Here is a 22,721-nt window from a genome sequence, read left to right as displayed (position 1 = left end):
ATCCCTCCTGCATTTGACCCTGAGCCACTGGGCATGACCCTCCAGCCAAATCTCTCCCCATCTAACGGGAAGAGCTCTTTGGAGAAGGAAGCTGTGATTGCATCATCTCCTAGTCTTAGAAACCCCAACCCAATTCCCAGCATTTAGATTTCATAGGAAATGTATTTGGGGAAAATTACTTATTTCCTTGGGCCTATGTCTCCCAGCAGCCATATGCAGCTCAACAGATGTTCAAGGATTCGTGTATTTAACAAACACATATTGAGCACTTTTTAGAGGGATTTCTTGCAGTGTGGCCTGTTGACTACCTGCAACAGGATTATGGTGGGGAATGAGGGGTTTGGGGAAATACAGATTCCTGGGCCATGCCCAGCAGTTGTCGAATCAGACAGTGGGAGAAGGCGGAGCCTGGGATTCTGCAGCCCAGAGGATTCTCATGTGTTACCTCATTTCAACTCATACCAGCCCCTTATGGGAGACGGGAGACGTTTTTATCTCTCAGAGTAAGACTCAATGAAGTCAAGTGGGAGGCTCAGGCCACAAAGTGGTGAGCATCAGAACTGAGACTCTACTTCAGGCTTTTGAGTCTAAATATAGAGCTCTTTCCAGCTTCCCACAGCAGTGGCTCAGGGCCCAGCTCTGCTCCCCATGAGCCTAATATTACATGATCCAGAGCAGGTCTGTGCCTTCTCGAATGAGTCCACACAGGCTCTGCTGTGCAGACAGGGACGCGGAGGCTCCGAGCACTGGGGCTACTGAGCCATCCAGCATGCAGCACTGTCAAAGTGGGATGCAGGACCCATATCACATTGGACTCCAAATTCTTTGCCAAGCAGTGCCAAGGGCTAAATGGAGCATGTGATGGCCTTTCCATTGGAGAGTGGGTGGGAGAAACAAGTGGTGCTCACTGGCTTCGGTGTCAGAGGCCTGACTTTGGGCAAGCCACTTTCACTTCCATGCCTCGGTCTTGTCATTGGTACAGGGATGGGCTTGGCCTATAGTCCATGACCTCCAAACTTTGACCCCCACCCCATATCCTCCCAACTTTTTAAAAACCCAAATAAAATCTTAAGCCAAATCCCAATATATACAAAGAGACAAAAATTGGAGACAACTTGAACATCTCGGGGCCTTTTAGGAGGCAAATTGGACATATTTCATCTAGCATTTGCCGATGACCATCTCTGTCTCCTCCCCAACCCCCCACGTAGGACGTGGTTGCTGCTGCCTCAGGCTTTGGAGTCTGGCATAGAGAGGTCCAGTCTGGGCCCTGCCACCTTCTGGCTGTGTGACCTTGTGCAAGGTGTATTCCTTCTCAGAGTCTCAGTTGCTTCTCTGTAAGATGGGGTGATGATGGTTGCCTGGAGGTGAGGGATGAAATGCACCAATGCATGCTCGTTTAAATACTTTGCTCAGTGCCCAGCATGTAGGAGGTGCATTAACTCCATTTTCCTTTGACAGAACAGGATGAAAGACATGAGAAATTAAACAGTCATGGAGGACATTTCCCAAGGGCCATAGAGACACAATGCCATATGAGTGTGTGGTGTGGCTGGTGAGGCCAGGCATTTGTTTGTCTATGTATTTCAGCAAATTTTTCAGCCCCTGCAGTGGGTAAGATCTTGTTCTAAGGAAAAAACCTGTAGAAAGAGGGGATTTTGGAGAAGGCAGGATTTGAGCCCAGCTTCCCAGATGGGACTCCTGGAGCAGGAAGGCAGAGCAGGCTGACAGGGCTCACCAGGAGCAAGGACTGGGCTGGGGGCTGGTGGGGCTTGTGAGAGTGGGTCCCGGACCCACCAGGCAGGGCCCTACCAAGCAGGGCTTTCCAGGGGCCCAAGGAACGGGCAAGATCAGAACATCCCATGGGCTTCTGGCCCAAGAGACCAAAAGGATTCAGCAGATCCCAATGTTTGGTGGCAAGAGTTCTGAGAAGGAGCGATTGGGACTTTATAGGAACTCATGGCTCAGAGGCAGTGAGGCTGAGGAGAGGAGGAAACTGCAAGCTCACCACAGTGGTGTGGAAATGAGGTGACCAGGCCCAGCCCCAGTCAGATCCTTGGGTTCCCCCACCTGGAGCCAGGCTGCAGGAGGAGTGTTCCCCAAGGCTTCAGTGTGCCCTGGAAGGGCCTCCAACTTCGAACCCACTGGAACCTCCCATACTGTGACGGGGAGTGTGGAGAAGGAGAGAGTGAAGTACCAAGGAAGGGGAGGTTTTCCATGTCAGTGGGTTATTTCTGGCTCTGCTCCTGCTCCTGCAGTCACTGTGGAAACTGGCTGTGCCTGGTTTAGTGTGGAAACATGACGAGGTTTTCAAGGGTGATGTGTGCTAAGCAGGCAGCCAGGAGGCTGAGTGTGTGTCTGCCTGCCTCCCTCTCCTGCCCACACCACCCACCCCATCTCTCTCATCCTGGGCCACCTTCCTCCTGAAACCCCATTTGGAGGAGATGTGTCTCATGTAGTGTGAACAGCAGAATAATGCCACCGTTGAAGATGTGTGCATCCTCATTCCCGAGACCCATGAGTATGGTGGGTTCCAGGGCAAGGGGGGATGAAAGTAGCAGATGGAATTAAGGTTGCAAATCAGCTGGCTTTAGAATAGGGTGATTGTCCTGGATTACCCACGAGGTCCTGGCAGAATCCCAAGGGCCTTTAAGTGTGGTAGACAGAGGCAGAAGAGTCAGTGCCAGGGGGATGCAATGTGAGAAAGACTTGACTTAGCCATTGATGTCTTTGAGGCGGCCACGAGCCAAAGAAGGAGGGCAGTTTCTAAAAGCTGGAAAAGGAGGAAACAGATTCTTCCGTGGAGCCTCCAGAAAGCAATGCAGCCTTGTCAACACCTGGACTTCAGCCCAGTGAGACCCATTTTGGATGTCTGACCTCCAGACCTCTCAGATAGTAAGTCTGTATTGTTTTAAGCCAATATGTTTGGCTTAAATTGGTGATAATTTATTACAGCAGCCTTAAAAAACTAATGCATGCAGTACAACAGGGAGGCTGAGACCGTGATGGGGAGAGGCCCTGGGAGTGCCCTGGAAGCAGAGGACGCTGTAGTCATGCTCTTCTGCTTTGTCTCCGTCGGAGCTTTGCCTCATGCCTCACTCTCATGGGTCCCATTGTCCAGACCGCTCTGTAAGAAAGTGGCCGTAGACCCCTGAACATAGTCTCCTGCAGGCACACTGTGCATACGTCATCTCTTCTGCCAGGAAAGCCTCCATAAGACCTCCTGTTCCTCGAGGCTCCCATCCCATCTTCCCCAAGAAACATCTCCTTCCTCTGCCATTTTGTATGTGCCACTGCCAGCTGAAACTGGTTGTACCCCACACTTGTGGGAGCCAGGCTGTGCCTGCATGCTGAAGGGTCTGGACCTGAACACAGGGTGCCTGGGGTCTGCCCCTGGCTCTGGCACTGAGTAACTTGGATCTTGAGCCACCCCTTCTCTCCTTCCTTCTCCATAGGCTGGAGGTAGAGGCTGATGAAGAAGCCCTTTGAGGACACAGCTGTCCTGGGGAAGCATCACTGAGTATTTTTCTCTCCCGGAGATAAAGTCCAGGAGTAACAGCTCCTTTCCCACTCTTGGTGTCCCCTCCATGCTACCTGGAAGTCGCTCTCCCCTTACTTCACTGAGCATCTCCCATAAGCCCAGGTCTGGATAAAACCAGGAAAATGTGGAATACCAGGGTCAGGTCATGATGGGTGAGGTGAGCAGGGTGCCCAGGGTGCAAAATTTCAGGAGGTGCTTTTCCTTGGGGTCATGCTTACGTGGCATGTAGAGTTCGCCCCACACTATATTACAGATGAGGAAGCAGAGCTAGAAAGGGGAGATGCCTTGCTCAGGGGCACACAGGGAGCTATTGGTAGAGCTGGGGCCACAACCGAGGTGTGTCACCTTCAGTTGCAGAGCAAGTTCACTCTCCTTCAGATTGAATGCATGAATGAATGGTCGGGTGGGTTTGTTAGCCCAGCATGTATTAATTGAGTACCTATTCTCTGTTAACACTATGCTGGAGGCTACAGCTCGGGAACGAGACAAACAGAGCCTAGTGCTCCCCTGAGAATTTATATTCTGTGAAGACAGGATACGTTATTATGCAATTAGTTATTTAATTACAGTGGTGATACATGCTATGCAGGGCATGGCCAGAAGCCATGGGTTGTGAATGGTTGTACAGGCTGTGCACTGCACAAATGCATGTGGAGGACCTCCTGTGGAGACTCTGTTAAGGAGTTTCCAGTAAAATATGGAAGACAGGATCAGTCTGTTCTTAATGTAACAGTACAAGACTATGAACAATAAGGGAGAGAGCCAGGTTGGAAGAAGGGCCTAGAATTGCAACCCTGCTTCCTTCCCTCCTCAGGCCCTCGGGCCTCATCTTTCCCTCTCTGTTTGGCAGTCAGATCACATGCAGTCAGCCCTCCCTTGGGAGTCTCAGAGGAGGAGCCCTGCAGCCAGCAGGGCCTGGGAGACCAAGAGGAGGGAGGCGTTGCCCTGTCTTGTGTGGTGGAGCTTCTGCTGCCCTTGGATTCGATTCAAGGACTTGGAGGCCTGGGATAGCAGCAGAGGCTGGAGGCTTCAAAACCAAGGCTTCTCTGCCTGGACAAAGTGTGGTTCTCAGTACTGCCTGTTCACTGGAATGTTGGGCCTGGATGGAGCATCCCACCCAGGCAGCCGGTGGGTGAATTAGACATCCCAGCAGCTCACTGTGAGGCTTTGGGTACCCATACCTCAGGGTGTTTCTGCATGCATGAAGAAAGCTCGTGGAAACATACAGGGAGATGTGTGCTATTGTTTCATGAAAGTATCTTGCCTGCCTGTTGGGTGAAGCCAGTTCCTAGGCCAGCTGCCTGGGCCAGCTGTGGTATAATATCCTGGGAGCCAGTTCCACTTCTCTGTCACACTTGCTGGGGGACTTTGGATAAGCCTCACCTCCCTGAGCCTCACTCTGCAAAATGAGAATGATAAAGGCCTAGCTTACCTGATTATTAACATCAAAAGAACAACAGATATGCAAGTGTGCTTTAAATCCCTGGGTTATATGGGCATGAAGATTGCCACCAAATGACCATTCCATCAATAATCAAGATGGGGTCTGACTTATATTCCCAGAGTTAGAGGCCATCCTGGCTTTCAGGACCAGCAGAGAAAGACACATTGTTCTTTCTGTTTGTTTCCTTTAATTAGAAAGAATTATTCTGGCTGGTAAAGAAATCAACCTCTTGACAGAGAGTTAGAACAGAAGGGGTCCTTAGAGACAGACCCGTTCAGGTCTCAGGAGGGGAAACTGAGGCCTAGAGGAGAATGTGATTTGTTCTTGGTCACGTGGCCCATTAATGGCAGGGCTGTGGGCAGAAAGCAGGTCCTATTTACCCACCTCCTCACCACACGTACTGTCCTATAGTTCCACCAGTTTAGCTACTTCAGGAACAATAGGTAGCCACAGCCCGGCAGGGAAACAGGGAGGTGATCCTGTGAGGAATAAAAGGATAGGAACATTTGCCAGGTGTGGTGGCTCAGGCTTGTAATCCCAGCACTCTGGAAGGCCAAGGTGGATGGATCACTTGAGCTCAGGAGTTTGAGACCAGCCTGGGCAACATAGTGAGACCTCATCTCTATAAAAATAAAAAAATAGCTGGGTGTGGTGGTACATACCTGTAGTCTGAACTACTCTGAAGACAGATGGAAGAATGGCTTGAGCCCAGGAAGCAGAGGTTGCAGTAAGCCAAGATGGTGCTACTGTACTCCAGCCTGGGCAACAGAGCCAGACCCTGTCTCAAAAAAAAAGAGGATAGGAAGGTGGGCACAATCTGGGTAGGGGGGTGAGTAGGGTGGGCAGAGGGAAAGGTAGCAACATGGAAGGTCTTGGTACGGAGCAATCAGAAGTGGAACACCCTTCAGGTTCCTTCCCCTCCTTCTGGAACCACCCCAAAGCCTCTGTCCATCTCCAGGTTCCTGGGCCACGTAGCTAACACCAGGGTAAGCATCTGCCCTGCTGACGTCAGGCCGTCAGGGGTTCTGGAAGCTGCAGCACAGACAGAGGCCTGTCAAGTGCCCTGGGACATCCTTTGGTCCAGGGAACTATGTATCTGTCAGTTTAGTAACTTCACCTGTTGCTTGGTCCCCAAAGTGAAGTCCTGAATGCAGTGGTGTCAGGGCCACACTGGAAGGCAGGCAGGGGCGGTGTGTTTATTTGCTGTTGTTCACTCACTCAACAGTTCAGCACGCTTTCACTGCCGGCTGACTGCATGCCAAGCACTGGAGGTACAGACAGGACATGTTCTTGCCCTGAAGGCATTCACTGTCTGTGAGGAAGACCCATGTGCCGGAGAATAAATATCACTGGACAGTGTGATTGGTGTTACCACAAAGCTCGGGATGAGGGTTAGAAGCATTAGAGAAGAGAGAACCTCCAGCACCTTTCTAGAGACTCTGGGTTTCTGATGGCAGTCAGTCACTTCCATCAGAAGTGGTGAAGGAGCATCGTGGCCTAATCAGAGCTGTGATGCGGAAATCCCGCCTGAGGCAGCATGGAGGGAAGACCCAGAAAAGGATGGGAGTCACGTGGGGAGACCAGGGAGGAGGCAAGGATGCTGAAGCCTCAGTCAAGACAGTGACGGTAGGGTGGGGAGGGGCTTATGGGGGTGGGGACTTAGGGAGCTAACTCACTGAGAACATGGTGACTTACGGAAGATAGGGACTGAGGAAGTGGGAGAAGTCAGCGGTGGTTCCTGGACTTCCACACATGCCTCAGGTGCAAGGCCCCTTGCTGAGACTCAGAGTCTGCATAGCTGTGAGCCCCTAGGGGTCCTGACCCCTGGCTGACACCCCAGTCTGCCAGATCCCTCAAGAAGAACCAGAAGGATCATGTGGACACTGATGAGCTACAGATTGAGCTTCATCAACACAGCCCTAAATAGCTTTCCCTGAATAAAAATTGAGAGAACTCAGTATTTATTCACTCTCAGTCACCAGTTATGTTCAAGCCTCTGTGAGTGACACAGATGCATCACATACATCTCAATTCTGTTCTCAGAGATCAGATGGTTTGTCTGATGTCGGCACACACTTGTATATATTACATTGCACCCATATGAGGTAGAGAAGGTAAACACCCTGAAAAGGAGATCAGATCCTTAAATGAAAGATCATTTCTGGCTAGAGAGAGAGTAGGGTCATGGAGGGTTTTGTGGAGGAGGTGGCCTACAAGATGGGCTCACCCAGGCTGGTGTGGGTTGGATTTGGCCATGTTAAAATGGAGAAAAATATTCCAGAAAGAGACAGCTGCAAAGAGGCATGAAGGTGGAGCATGGCAGTTGGCAAGAGCGGGGCTTTGCAGGGGAGCATTGATCTGAGGCAGCCTGGTGTATTTGTAAGGTGTAGACTTTACTCTCTAAGAGGAAACCACTGAAGGATTTGGGATTTGGGAGGGGGTGGCATGGTAAGAGGTGGGTATCGGGATAGTCTGTCTGGGTCTGCAGATAGGTGAGCTGGGCAGAACAGGGCAGACTCTGTGGCATGTTGGTTCACACAAGAGAGGATGGTCAGTGGGGTCTGGAGCCAGGTTTTGGTGGGAAATCCTTGTTCTTTTACTGATGAAGATTGAGGCTTTGGGCCAGGCCCTAGTCTAAGCACTTTATGTGAATTACCTGCTTGAGTCCTCCCCAAAGTCCAGCCAGGTGGGTGATACTGTTATTCCCACTTTACAGATGATAGTTCACGGAGGCCCAGAGATGTTAGTTCAATAACTCGGAGCATAGCTAGGAAGTGGAGGAGGCAGGATTCAAACTAGTAGCCTGTGCTCTTAAATGCTCTTAAATCTCACCCTAAAAATGGCATCCCAGAGGGGCTGAGCACACTGAGTGGCCCTGCCATGGTTGGGGGAGGCTTTGAGGACTGACCCAGGGCTGCGTGTCCTCTCGCTGTAGCAACTGGCTCCCCTCGCCCCTGTAAGCAGTGCTGGGTCCCACAGGGCCTGCTCTGGTTCACCGACTCGAAGCTAGAGCCCCCGTACAGGTGGTGACAATGTAAATAACTGATGCAATGGAAACTTTCTATGGAAAAAGGTACCCACTCAAACAGCCACAAGTCCAAAAAAAGGAAGAACACCACAGCAGACCCAGTGAACTCCGTAGCACACAATTGCCTCTGGCACAGCCTTTCTTTCTAGCTGAATCTCTGAACTGGTGGAGGTGGGGATGGGGATGGGGTGGGAGACGGGATAGCACTGGGCAGGTGTGAAGCAGGTTGAGATCTAGATCAGAAGCCTGGATGGGTCCCTGGAGGATCCTGGGTCACCAGGCTTCCCATCTTAGCTAAGGAGGCAGTTTTGTCGTGTGGGCAGAAAGCAGTTCTGCCTCCCAAAACACATATCTGTTGTCGCCATCTTCCCAGCAGGCATGAATTACTCCCTCCCTGCACCCAACTGTGGGCCGGTGGTGGAAGTTCTGCAGTCCCCGGGGTCTCCTGAGGCCTTCACCTGCTTTGTTGTGAATAAGGTGTAGCAATCTTGTTATGGGATCTGGTATCTTCTTATTTTAGAAGACGAAGTAATCGTAAACATAAGTAAAGCTAAAAGATCAGAAGTATCCAGAAGAAGAAGAGGGAGAAGGTGGATTTTTCTGGGAAGCTGACTCTATCATTGTGTTCTTACCCCGGCCCAGGGGGTGCACCTTGCTCTGGTTTTAGAGGTGAGTAAACTCAGACTCACAGGTATTCAAGGACTCAAAGAAGGCCACACGGTGTCTAAGACTAGCAGTGTCCAGTTTTATTTAATGCCAGAGCCTTGGGCTCTCCTGCCATGCAAGGCTGTCCATATCTGTCTGTTTTCAAAGCCTCAGTTTCCTCAGTTGTCAGATGGTGATGATGGAGCCCGACCATAGCATGAGTATGATGGTGAAAAAATACAGGGACAGCCTTGGCACATGGAAGACACTCAACAAATGTTGAGTTCTTCCTCTACTCCTGGCTTCTGTCTTTACAAGCCGGGGAGATGTTAGAAGCCTTCTTGCAGGGAGGCAGCTCGGGTTTGGGGATCCCTGGGAGAAAGGGCCAGAACCACTGATTTTCTTACCTATCTTCCCTACTAGATCTGTCACAACCTGAGATATGGGCAAGGTTTTCACCTTTGCACCCTGGGGTCTAGCCCAGTGATGGGGAGTGTCTTATCCAAGGTCCCTTAGCTGGATGCAGCTGAACCTCTAATGTGGGACTGTCTCATGGGCTTTCTCTTGTATCCAGAGAGGGAAGATGGTGCCTTCTCTGCTCCCTTGCAGCGAGTGCCTAGTTCCAGGGGGCTTTCTGTGAGAAAGGGCTGCCATGAGGCATGGCCTGAGATAGCAGGAAGCCACCTCACTGCTCCTCCCTCCCCTACCTTCCCCTCCCACAACAGCTCTCAGAACCTTCATCTCGAAGTGCAGCTCCTCTGGTCTCCTCTGCTGCCACTCCATTCTTCTCCTGGACTCCTGGGCTGGGTGGCCCCCCTACAGCCACAAGATCTCCCTTCCTGTTCTGCCAAATCCCAGTATAGAGTTTATGGGACAGTATATTCCTGCCTGCCACTAAATGGAATCAGTTATCTTACACTTGAAGTTCCTCTTTTTCTCTCCTTCATACAATGGAAAGTATCACCATTCTCTATTTTTACAAGCCCTGCCTTTCCTGGAAAACATTTTTGGGTATCCTCAAAGCAGGTCTTGTCGCCATCAGTGACTGGGCTCCATTGCCCATCCGTGACTCTATTGCCCATCCGTGAGTCAGCTACCATGTGAGGGAGAAGCCTCTTGTCTGGAGAACACAACCGGGCACCGGGAAGGTTCCCAAGGCAGCCTCCAGGCTGTCTGCTGCATGTGACAGCATTCTCAGCCCGGAGTGCACTCAGCTGAAACAAAGATGAGCCCCCCCAGGAAAGTGAGAACCTGAAGGCTGACCACAGAGAGGGAGGCAAGTCACAGAGCCAACCCCAAACCCCAAAACAGAAGCCAGAAGGAGGAGAGCTTGACAGAGGAAGGGAGACCTGGAAGGGGCTCCACCATAACTGAAGAAGGGCTTGGGCATTTTATTGAGTGCCTTTTGTATACTGCGTTCATACTAATTTCACACACACTTTGCCGCATCTGATCCACATGACAAACCCAGGGAGGGTAATAGTCTTCACTTCTGACTCATGAGGGAAGTGAGGGTCAGAGAACGTTAAGTATTTCTGCTGAGGTTACACAGTTATTAATGGATGAAACCAGGGTCTGAACCCATGTCTTTCTGATGATGTTAAGGCCAACTCGCTGTGCTATCTCATGCTGCTTCTGTGGTGTTGGGTAAATGAGGCATGTCAGTAATTCTCCCTTTTCCCTTCCCACCCACCCCATTGCCAGTATCCCAGCGTAAGCCACCAGAATTATTCCATATGATTCTGCCACGTGTGACCTGTGTCTTCGATTTTCATGTTTTCTTATTGATCACAGACCACAATAACAAATAAAACTGAAAATTGAAAGATTCATCCTACAATTCCTTGCCCCGAGCAGATCAAATTCAGCTTTCCACGTGCCAGCCCCTTCTGCAGATGTTCCATTATTCTGAGTGGAGGGAAGGGCTGCATGTCAGGAGGGCAGCAGGGGCCTCGGGGCCAGCCTCCTTCTCCACTTCCTTTAGGATCAGTGTGTGAGGCCCATTGCCAAAGACCAAAGCCCCGCTCCCTCCATGCCAGCCCTTGGAAAGCAGCTGTTATGACCCAGTGACGCTGGCCCCTGCCAAGTGTCCAGGATTTTTCTTTAACCCTTTGTCAGCTATAGTGATGCCAACCATCTCTGTGCCCAGACTGGATGTGGCTTCTGCCAGCTGCCAGCAAAGGCCTTGCTTTGATTATTTGGTGGGGAGCAGAGAGCAAGGGCCCTCTGTCCTCACGATTTTGGGTGGGGCCTGCAGAGGAGCTGGCCCTGGTCCTTCCTGCCCTGGGTGGGTGCCATCTTGCAGATGGGCCCCTCTGCCCCCTCCCTGTTTAACTGTTTTCTATACTTTTATATCAGTTTCTCAATTTTTATTGTGGTAAAATACACATAACATATAATTTACCATCTTAGTCATTTTAAATGTGCAGCTTAGTGTTATTAAACACATTCATGAAGTTGTGTACCCGTCACCACCATCCGTCTTTCTGTTCTGTTCTTTTCTTTTCACACTCTCTCTCTTCCTCCCTTTCTCCCCTGTCTTTCTTTCCTTTCGTTTTCCTTTCCTTTCCTTTCCTTTCCTTTCCTTTCCTTTCCTTTCCTTTCCTTTCCTTTCCTTTCCTTTCCTTTCCTTTCCTTTCCTTTCCTTTCCTTTCCTTTCCTTTCCTTTCCTTTCCTTTTCTCTCTTTCTTTTCTGTCTGTCTCTTTCTTTGCAGAAACTTAAGGAGTATAAATGCAGTTTTGTTACAGGAATATATTACATAGTGGTGAAGTGTGGGCTTTTAGTACACCATCATCCAAATACTGTACATTGTTCCCAGTAAGTGATTTCCCATCCCTTACCCTATTCCCACCCTCCCAACTTCAGAACCTCCAGTGTGTATTATTCCACCCTCTGTGTCCATGTGTATCCATTATTAACTTCCACTTATAAGTGAGAATATGCAGTATTTGATTTTCTGTTTCTTAGTTGTTTCACTTATATTGGCCTCTTAACTGTTTTCATGTTGTGAAACTGAAGTTCTGTGCTTATTAAACACTGATGCCCCCCCCGTCCTGCCCCACACCATTCTGCACAGCCCTAGCTCCAGACAACTCCTGTTCTACTTTCTGTTTTTATACTTTTATATCATTTTCACATTGCAAAAGTGATACATGCTTATTGTTTTAAAAAAAGAACAGTATGGAAATGTAGAAAGAATGCATGTTTCAAGCCCCACCCACTCTGCAGTCCTCTCCCCAGGACAAGTGTGCATCCCCAGGTCCTTTCTAGCAGTCACAGCTACTCAGATAGGTGTGCATCTGTGATTTTGCTTTTCACCATCCCATTGAGAGGAAGTGTATGTCACAACCGAGAGTGCAGGCTCCAGAGTCTAAGAGACCAACGTTCACCATTTGGTCAGACCTTAGCCTCTCTAGGTCTCAGATGGAAAATGGGAGCAAAGGTGGCACCTTCCATCTGGCAGGCCGTTAGTGGGGCGGCGAGACCACCCGTGAGAAGCGCTGAAGCTTGTACATCACTTAGACAAAGCTTGACACACAGACAAAGTCACTATAAATCTCTATTATTGGTAGGAGTATATGTTTATCTTTAAGAAAAGTTATGTTACCATGGCTCTTCCATTGTGCCTATTTATCATCATTTACTTATTAAACCAATTTCCTGCTGATGGTCATTAAGGCTGCATCCACCCTCACTGTTAAAAAATAGTGCTACAGTGATCATCCCTATGTGTGCATGTGTGTGTATGTTTGTGTATAATGATGTATTGCACACTTGAAAAGCTGCTGAGTCGACATACATTTTGGTAGACATGGTTAAAAGATTCTCCTCATCTACACCCTACCAGCAGTGTTTGAGAAGTATTTGATGACCACTTCTCTCTCCACCACTTGATGATAGCAATCACCTTCCTCTTTGCTAATCAAATGGGAAAAGGTTATACTGATATTTTTTTTTAAAGACAGAGTTTCACTCTTGTTGCCTTAGCTGGAGTGCAATGGCACAATCTCGGCTCACTGCAACCTCCGCCTCCCAGGTTTAAGTGATTCTTTTGCCTCAGCCTCCCAAGTAGCTGGGATTACAGGTGTGTGCCACCGTGCTCAGCTAATTTTTGTATTTTTGGAAGAGATGGGGTTTCATCATTTGGTCAGGCTAGTCTCAAACTTCTGACCTCAAATGATCCACATTTTTGACACATATTCTTTATTAATGAGGCCAGCATTTTGCATATCTTTATTAGAAATTTGTATTTCTTAAGCAATGATCTGTTCATTTTCTTTCCCCATTTTATTGGCTATATGTCTTACTGTTTTGTGGGTGCTTATTACCTATTATGGATATTGACACTTTTTCATATATGTTGCAAATATTTTTATCCAGTCTGTCATTTGCTTTTTAACTGTTGATTAACTGGGTTTTTTTGTTTGCTTGTTTTATGTAGTACTTAATATTTTTATGTAGTTAGATCTCGTAATCTTTTCCATTAAGAGCACTGAGGTCCAATTTTGGCTTTGAAAGTTATCTTCCAACACTAAATTATAGAAATATTTTCATTGTTCTGGTATTTTCATGAATTTTACAGGATGTTTACATCTCTAATCCATATAAATTTCTGTATGTCTGTGCTATTTCTGTATGTTTATGCTATAAATTTCTATGTCTATGTCAATAGGATACATTTCTGTATGTTTATGCTATAAATGTCTATGTCTATGTCAATAGGATACATTTCTATGTTTAAATAGGCATGTATCCTATTTAAAATAATATTCTCCACCCTTCCTCATTCTGTACCCCATTTTGCTGCTTAATTTTCATGATGACACCGGCCACCATTTACCATGCCGTTTGTTTTACCTGCTGGGTTGCTTGTTACTCATCCCACCTCGCCAGACTCTCAGCTCCATAAGGGCACCGACCTTTTCTGTTTTGTCCACTGCTGAATTCTTAGTGCCCAGAACGGTGCCCGACATATAGTAGGTTCTTAGTAAATATTTGTTGAGTGAATAAACAGCCAGTTGTCCTAGTGCTTTTGTTTAAATAATCCATTCTTTCTCTGCTAATTTGGAATTCTATCTCTTTTCTTCCACAGGTTATGCTGTAGTTATTAGAGTCTACGTAGCTTTTCTACCTCTTTATCAGTTTTACAAGTTGTAATTTTCTAGAAAATCATCTCCTTGTAAATTCATTGACAAAGTTACTTATCAAATTCTCTTAAATTTTTCGAATGTTCATGTATGTGTTTGCATCAGCTTTCTTAATGCTTATTTGTGACTTTGCCATTACTGGTAAGTTTGCCAGTGATTTGTCCATTTCATTGGTCTTCTCAGAAAGCTTAGTTTGCAATTTGTGGTTGCTGTCATTTTCTCATTCGTTTATTTTATTTTCAACTGTATTCATTTCTTCTAGATTACTTTGGTTTGTTTCATGTTTTTTTTAGCTTCTTGGGTTATGTGCCTAACTCATTTAGTTTCAACCTTTCTTAATTTATTGTGAAAACATTTAAGCTTTGTATTTTTCTCTAGATGCATCTTTGATTGCACGACACAGATTTGAAAAGTGGATTTCTCAATATTGTACATTTATAATTATCCTATGATAGCTTTGCTGTCCTCTGATTCAAGAGTTTTTTAGAAAAGCATTTTTAAATTGTCATGTGCATAATTTGTTTATGTATTTTTTGCTGTTTGTTAATGTCTAATTTTATTTCATCAAGAACTGAGGCTGTGGCCTGTACAATTTGTACATTTTGGAATTTGAGATTTTCTTGCAGTCTAATACAAGGACATTCGAGAAAAAGTGTTTTCTCTATTTCTTGAATATATATGAAGTTAAACTTACTAACTGCATCTTCAAACTCTTTGTATTCTTCTTTGGAGGTTATTATACCATCAAATTTCAAATAATAATACTCAAGAGATTTTCTGTTCTTTCTTTACCTCCTCCTTGTGGTTCCAAGAATGTCTTATTTTATACATTTTGTGGTTCTATGTTTATGATGAGAGTAAAAGTTCATGATTTTTTTTTTTTTTTTAACTCGGACTCTCCCTCTGTCACCCAGGCTGGAGTGCAGTGGCATAATCTCGGCTCACTGCCACCTCCGCCTCCCGGGGTCAGGCCGTTCTCCTGCCTCAGTCTCTTGAGTAGCTGGAACTACAGGCATTGCCACCATGCCTGGTTAATTTTTTGTATGTTTAGTAGAGATGGGGTTTCACTGTGTTAGCCAGGATGGTCTCTATCTCCTGACCTCGTGATCCACCTGACTCGGCCTCCCAAAGTGCTGGGATTACAAGCGTGCACCACCATGCCCAGCCAAAAGTTCATGATTTTTGTATCTTCTTGGAGAAATAGAGTCTTTAGTGATATAAAAAACCCCACTTTAGTGTATTTAATTAATATTTTGCATTTTGTCTGATGTTAATATTGACTTTCTCACATTATTTTTGTTACCGTTTGCTTTTTTCCATTTATCTGATTTCAATCTTTTTTGTCAATGTGTTTTAAGTATGTAATTTCCAGCCAGCATACGGGTGGATTTTCTTTTTCCTTTTATCCAGCCTGGCCTCTGAATTTAAAGTAATTTAATTTATTCACATGATTGTATCTTTTGTCTTCCTATTTTATGTCCTTTGTTTATTATACTTTTTTTTTCCTGTTTAATTTTTCCTTTCCCAACTCTTGGCTAAATTAATGGAATTTTCTCTGTTTCTCCCTTCCCCTCTCCCCACACAGCGGTTTAAACGGTTTGCTCTTACTTTTCTTCTAGAAATGGTTAGTTTTTACACAAATTTCTCTATTCGTGTAAGAATTAAATGGTGTCTAATTCCCAACAAGATAGAATCATGATTATCAACATTTGTTGAGACTTGACTTCACATTGTTCTGCTTTTGTTATTTCTCCCTGTTTCCTGTATATCCCGTCTTGTCCTTTTTTGAATTACTTACTCTGGTACAATTTTTATTTCCTTGGAGTAATTCCTTGAGTACTTTTTTTTTAAGAAAAGATGTGTGGGTGGTGGGTGGCACACTATTTTAGAACTTCTCTCTGGCTTTGAGACTTGGCTGAGTATTGGAGCTAAGGGTTTTAACCCCTTTTCCTCCAAGCTGGGAGGTCTTTGCCCTGTTGTAAATGATGCAGATATCAAGTTGAATGTCAGTCTGATTCCCAGCATTTTTGCAGAGACTGTAAATCCCAGCTCCCCAGATATCATCAACACAACTTGTTGGTAAGGCAAAGCTGAGTGTATTATTCACTTGCTGAAGGGAGGCCAGCAGTTTCAGGGAGCTTTGGCATGTGTGGGACGAGGGAGGCAAGGTTGGGTTTTCTGAAGACTGGAAGTTTCCTTTAAGTTGGGTGTGTCAGTGTGAGGGCTTGGTTAGGGTTGTATAAGGAACTCAGTAGTCTGGGACTGGTGGAAGCCATGAGGTGAGGAGTTTTGAGCCCAGGCAAGGGATTCAAAGAATCCTAGAGCACCAGCTGTTGATTGTAGAGTAGGTGGGTCCTTCAGGAGGTTTCCGTGATGAACAGTCAAGCCATTTGCCAGAGATAGAGGCTCCTGGGATACTAAAATCATTCGGTTAAAGACAGAAAGTTATGTGGGGAGGTACTTTCTGCTCCCAGTACCTCCCTGCCCAGCTCCCACTTCTGTCTCTTTGGAAACTCAGAGGATCCACTCTTTTGGGGGGTGTTTCAGGACCCCCCTCCAGCCCGCCCTGCCATGGAGGAGCTCTGAGCAAGTCCTGGGTTGCCTGGCAGGTGGGCCCTCCCTGCCCGGCTGGGTGAGGCCAGCTTCGCTCTGATTAGATTTCCTGTCACTCCCACTCGTCTGTTTTCCCTTGGACTTTCTGGCCAGCTGGTGCTACTGTGGATCTGTTCTTATTTGTACATTTCTCCTTTTGTTTCAGGGACATTGCGGGGAGGAGAGGGAGATAGATGGGCTCAGTTTGCCATCTAGGCCCTCAGGTGTGTGTGACGTTTTCTGGTGACCGGGACACGAGTGTGGTGGGTGGCCCTCTGACCTGCCACAGGGGAGGAGACTGTGGGCAGTCGGTGACACCAGCCTCACGCCCGCAGCCTGAAGAAGGCTGTCTCCTTCCACCTGATCCTTTCTCCTCAAGCCACACCCCTCATCCTGGCTGTATGACCTCACTGATGAAAATGACCTCACTCCACAGCACCACCAGGTCCAGGCCACTTCATCTGTCAAACCCTCATGCTCTGGCCCCAGCCCAGCACCTCCCACTGTCACCACCCCTCACCTCCAGCCATGTGGACAGCATGCAATTTCCTTGAACATTCTGGCCATTCGGGGGTCCTCTGTCTCTTCTTACACAACTCCCTTTGTTTTAAATATCCTCTTTATTTTTTCTCTCTCTCACACATTCGGACACCATCAAAATGGACTTCGCCTACTCCATGCTCCCCTTGAAGACAGGGACTAAATCCTTGCCAGCTATTAACGCTGACACCTACAGCCCGGCTCGACCCAAAATAGGCATTGAGTGCATACCTGTTAAATGAATTAACAACCAAATTGGGCGCTAAGGAGAATTGTTTCACCCTGACTGTGTGTGGCCGGCCACACTCGGGGTGAGAGAGTGAGTCAGACTGACCTTGCCTGAGCTGTGTGCAACCTAGAAGTGCTTAGAGCACTGGCTGAGCACAGGGGATACTGTTATTTATCTTAGGAGACCCACAGAAAATGTGCTTCGGGTATTCTGGGGAGGCAGAACTTAGGTCCAATTTTGTGGGAGCTGGCTGAGCCTCCTGAGGAAGATGGTCAGGATTCGGCCAGGTAGGCATGATTGCGGAGGGAGAAAGTAGCATTCAGTGCAGAAGAAACTTTCTGAGCCAAGCACAGAGGGGAGGAAACCATAGATTGTGTTTGTAGAATAGCGTGTTCTGAGAAGTGAGTGTTTCCACACTGGGAGGAAGAGAGCACAGCCATTTGATTAATAATTGTGATCTATTGGAGGGCATGAGGTCAGACTGAGGAGGATGGAAGCCCACAGAGTAGTGAGAAGTTGGGTTGGGTTGGGTGGCAGAATCAGGAACTGACTGATAGAGCCTCAGAGCAAGGCTCTCCACTCTGGTGGTGTGACCCTGCCCTGGGTGTAGGATGGGGCTGGCCAGGTTTCATAGCAGCAGGTACATTGGGAAGGGGACAGCAGCGGGGCTTCTGTGACCTGTATGCTCTGTAGGAATCAGCAGTGTGATATGGTTGCTGAACACGATTCTGAGGCTGTATGAATAAAAAGCATGATGCCCAAGAGGAGAAGGGTAACAGTGCCCCAGGCCTGTGTGCGGGTTCCAGACCCAGATTATTGGGTTCCCCTCTGAGCTAATATTCAGAGCAATTACGTGGGCCATGCCAGGTGTTGTTCCAGCCCCTTCCCATGTACTGAGTCGTTAAAGTACAGACCCTGGGAGGCACTCACCACTTTCAGCCTCCCTTGCTAGCCACAGCAAGCCAAAGCAACTTTCTAAAGCGGCAGATGTCAGAAGTGGAAGGGCTGGATTTGAACCCAGCCCTGGAAGCCACATTCCTATCCATCCCACCACACTGCCTGGAGCAGGCAAACCAGAGCATCATCCAAAGAGCACAGCGTGGATGTGACATGCCATGCCACCACTGACTGAAACAACTTGGGCTTTCTAGTTTACAAAGCACCTTCCTCTGTATTTCCTTACTTGATCCTTACGATCTCCTGGTAAGTCAATTATTAAAAACCGATCCTCATTTGTGTATTTAATTCAGGAATCACTGTTGAGCTCCGCTCTGACACAGACCTCCATTGTCCTGTTTTATTTTGTGATTTGGGGACTACAATGTACTTTTATGTCTGATATTATATTTCATTGCCACCCATGCCTGAATATGAGTCACTTTTCCAGGCTGTATTAGTTTTCTCTTGCTGCATAACAAATTACCTTCAATTTAGTGACTTAGAATAACACCCATTGTTAGCTCATGGATCTTTAGGACAGAAGTGGTAGAGAGTGGCTGGATTCTCTGCTCCAGGCTGAATCAAGGTGTTGGCGGGCTGGGTTCTCATCTGGAAGCTCTGGGGAACATTCTGCTTTCCAGGCTTAGTCAGTGTGTTGACGTGACTCAGTTCCCTGCATTGGTGGTACTGAGGTCCTGTTTCTTGCTGGTCATCAGCTGGTGTTGCTCTCAGCCCCTGGAAGCTGTGGGCCAGTCCTTTCCATACGACTCTCCATCTTCAAGGTGGTGAGGGTATGGTGAAGCCTTCTCCAGATCCTAATCTCTCTGACTTCCTCTCCTGTGATTTTGAGCCACAGAAAACTCCACTTTTTAAAAATAATTTCAACATTTGTATTAGATTTGGGGGCACGTGTGCAGGTTTGGGTACACTGTGTGATGCTGAGGTTTGGGGTAGATTGATCCTGTCACCCAGGTAGTGAGCGTAGTACCCAGCAGGTAGGTTTTCAGCCCTTGTCCCTCCCTCTCACTCCCCCACCCACTAGTTACTAGTGTCTGTCATTCCCATCTTTATGTCCATGTGTGCCCGATGTTTGGTTCCTACTTATTGGCAAGAACACATGGTATTTGATTTTGATTTTCTCTTCCTACATTAATTCTCTTAGAATAATGGCCTCCAGTTGCCTCCATGTTGCTGCCAAGGATGTGATTTTGCTCTTTTTTATGACTGCATAATACTCCATGGTATATATGTATCACATTTTCTTTACCTCATCCACCATTGATGGGCACATAGGTTGATTCCATGTCTTTGCTACTGTGAATAGTGCTGGGGTGAACAGAGGAGTTCATGTGTCTTTTTGGCAGAACGACTTATTTCCCTTTGTTAGCTCATTTGGGTATATACTCAGTCATGGAACTGCTGGGTCAAACAGTAGTTCTGTTTTAAGTTCTTTGAGACATTTCCAAGCTGCTTTCCACAGCAGCTGAACCAACTTACATTCCTACCAACCGCATATAAGCATTCCCTTTTCTCCACAGTCTCGCCAGCATCTGTGATTTTTTTGCCTTTTTAGTAATAGACATTCTGATTGGTGTGAGATGGTATCTCATTGTGGTTTTGATTTGCATTTCTCTGATGATTAGTGATGTTGAGCATTATTTTCATGTTTGTTAACCACTTGTGTGTCTTCTTTTGAGAAGTGTCTATTCATGCCCTGGGCCTACTTTTTAATGGGAGTATCTGGTTTCTGCTTATGGAATTGTTTAAGTTCCCTATAGATTCTGAATATTAGATCTTTGTTGGATGCACGGTTTGTGGACATTTTCTCCCATTCTGTAGGTTGTCTATTTACTCTGTTGATAGTTCCTTTTGTTGTGCAGACGTTTTTTAGTTTAATTAGGCCCACTTGCCAATTTTTTTTGTGTGTTGCAATTGCTTTTGAGGACTTAGCCCTAAATACTTTCCCAAGGCTGATGTCCAGAATGGCATTTCCTGCAAACTCTGTTTTAAAAGGGCTTTCATATCAGGTCAGGCCTGGATAATCCCTCACTTTTAAGGTCAGTTGTGCCCTGTAACATGACTCAACCATCCGTCATATTCACAGTCCTGGGGGTTATGCAGGGCCGGTGTACCAGGGGAACAGGAAATCTTGAGGCCCTCTCAGAATTCTGCCCACCACACTAGTGAAGAAATAGAGGCTCAGAGAAGTTAAGTGTTAGGTGCAAAGTAGGAGGATGTGGGGATCAGGCCCGCCACCAAGTAAAGCCACTTAGGAGGAGCTGGGGGCTTGGTCCTCCAGACCAGGCAGGATTGTTCTGTGTCTAAAAAAGTTGACCAAGAAAGCTCTTTGACCATGTTTCTCAATCATCTCCTGCAGGATCCGAGGCACAAACCCAGCAGCCTCAACCTAGTTCATGGAGGAGCCTCGTGGGGTCCCGGCCAAACAAGCCCGCCCCTCCGGTCGGAAGAGCGGTGCCTAGAAGGAGGGTAGCTGCCGCAGGAGTGGACATGAATGCTGGCTTTCAGAGAGAACAGCGTTTCAGTTTCGGTCATCGGAAGTGGTGCCTTCAGCACAGGTGGGAAAAGGGGGCTGTGGCCGAGCATGCTTGCCAGGCGCCATGTTGGTCTGTCTTGCATGAACCTGCTTAGCTCTTCCTCTAAAGTGTATTATTGTTATTATTAGTGTTATTATTGCCTTCCTGATGCCTCTGTGAAAATTGTTCTGGAAGTCCTCAACCTTCCTTGGTCAGGAGTAGATACCTTGAGTGCCAATGCCTGGCTCCTGCTCTCCCCAGGCTGTCTCCCTTGAAATGCAGCCCTGCCCCCTGGTTCCTCAGTTTCCATTCTGTCCTAGCAAAGGACACAACAGCTCTTCTCAAAGGCCCACAGCCCCTCTCGAGGGGCCACAGCCTCCACAAGCCAGTCCAGCTGTGTCCTCTTGAGAGATGGAGCTCCACCCTGTTCTCCCACGTAATGGTTCTTGCCTGAAGACCACCCACTGCCCACCCAGTGCCTAGTCAGAGCAGAACCACAGGAGTTAGAGACATAGCAGCAGGTCTTTAGTCCCCTTTCTCACCGCACCTGCCCCAGGTGATGAAGGATTGAAAGGATGTGAGGGTTGGGGCAACGATCCTTGGAATTACAGCAATTTCAATAGCAGGGCAGCAGCTCCGGAGATAGTGATCAGATGGGCCTGGGGAGAGGCCTGGTATCAGCTTATGTTTATATATGCATTTAGATCTTCAGGTATGTGCTATGGTTCAGGCTGTAGTACAGGTTGGGTGTGCAGTGTTAGAAGCTCATTGGGTCAAGAACAAGTCCTTGGATGTTTTCTCTGGTGTGGAGAACCTGAATCACCCAGAGAGCTGGGGATTAGAGGGAAGATAGAGGTAGGAAGGGAGGGATGGAAGGAGGGAGGGAGGGAGGGAGGGAGGGAGGGAGGGAGGAAGGGAGGGAGGAAGGAAGGAAGGAAGGAAGGAAGGAAGGAAGGAAGGAAGGAAGGAAGGAAGGAAGTGAGTTTTCTGGCCCACCTGTGCCCTTTGCATCAGACTCTTCGGGGTTGGGGACCCAGGAATATATGCTGATTCTGATGCAGCCAAGGCTTGGGGACTCCAGGGCCTCTTTCTGGGGCCCTGGAGATGCTCATCCCATTCTGTGTTTGGGTCTGTGGGCCCAGCTGTGATTTCCAAGGCAACTTTTCCCCGCCTGGCATGCCAGGAGCAGTGACTCTTCCGCTTCTCCGAAAGCCAAAGTTTCCTCGCTGTATAGAGGAGATGGGGCCACAGGCAGCCCTCAGAGATGGCATCACTGTTGCTGCCTGGACTGGTGGGTGGCTGGGGCCTGGGCCTCTGCCCACAATATGACAGCTTGGGACTACCAGCCCCAGGCCTTGACCAGGGTTCACCTGAGGAGGTAAAGGAATCATTCCCTGGATTCCAAGGAAGAACTGGGCATTAGAGCCTCATCTTGAGAGGGGATGTTAGTTATCGTACTTAACAGTGTAGACCCACCCTGAGTTCAGATCCCAGCCCTGACTCTTACTGGTTGTTCAAGATACTTACTGGTTTAGGAGGCTAATTGCTCCGTCTCTGCCTCATCCTTCTTACTTGCAAAATGAAGCTAGCAGTGATATCCGCTTCACAGTGTTGCTGAGGAAGGCCCCTAGAATGTGGCCAACCATGTAACAAGGGCTCCCCAAATGAGAGCCAACCTTCTGGCATGTGTGGGCAATTGGACCACCATCCTGCTCTCCCGGTTGCAGCCCTGTGCCATCTGCATGCCCTGCCCTCTGGCCCCAGTGCTGCATCCCTAAGGTCAGGGTAAAGCACAGGGACTGATGCCGCTGCACTGCACAGACAGGTTCAAGTCCTTCCCAAACCTTAGCGAGTCTGGTCCTGTTGCTTCTGTTGTGCACATAAGGAAACTGAGCACAGAGAGGCTGAGTCAGCTATAGAGGGTAAGCGGCAGAACCTCTGGCTACAAAAGACCCAGCACGTTTTTCTCCACCAAGATGCTTCCTGAAGAAAAGCAGTGACAACTTCCAGAATGACCCTTTCCCCAGCAATATCTACATGTTCATAGGAATCAGTTATGCTGTAGCCAGTGGGGCCCCTGG

The 22,721-nt window shown here is 47.7% G+C and overlaps 1 protein-coding gene across 5 annotated transcripts in view; it reads left to right on the top strand.

Annotated features, from left to right (window-relative positions):
• HIVEP3 (HIVEP zinc finger 3) overlaps positions 1-22,721 on the top strand; it is a 536,372-nt gene that overhangs the window by 401,984 nt on the left and 111,667 nt on the right. For all 5 annotated transcript variants that reach the window (XM_035251046.3, XM_035251050.3, XM_035251042.3 and 2 more), the window contains one exon: positions 20,484-20,682. The gene's annotated coding sequence lies outside the window, so the exon portion shown is untranslated. The remainder of the gene's footprint in view (positions 1-20,483; positions 20,683-22,721) is intronic.

The sequence above is a fragment of the Callithrix jacchus genome, chromosome 7 (assembly GCF_049354715.1).
Source record: "Callithrix jacchus isolate 240 chromosome 7, calJac240_pri, whole genome shotgun sequence".
In the NCBI taxonomy this organism is placed as follows: domain Eukaryota; kingdom Metazoa; phylum Chordata; class Mammalia; order Primates; family Cebidae; genus Callithrix; species Callithrix jacchus.
Note: the sequence above shows the minus strand (reverse complement) of the source record. Positions and strands in the feature narration are given on the sequence as shown.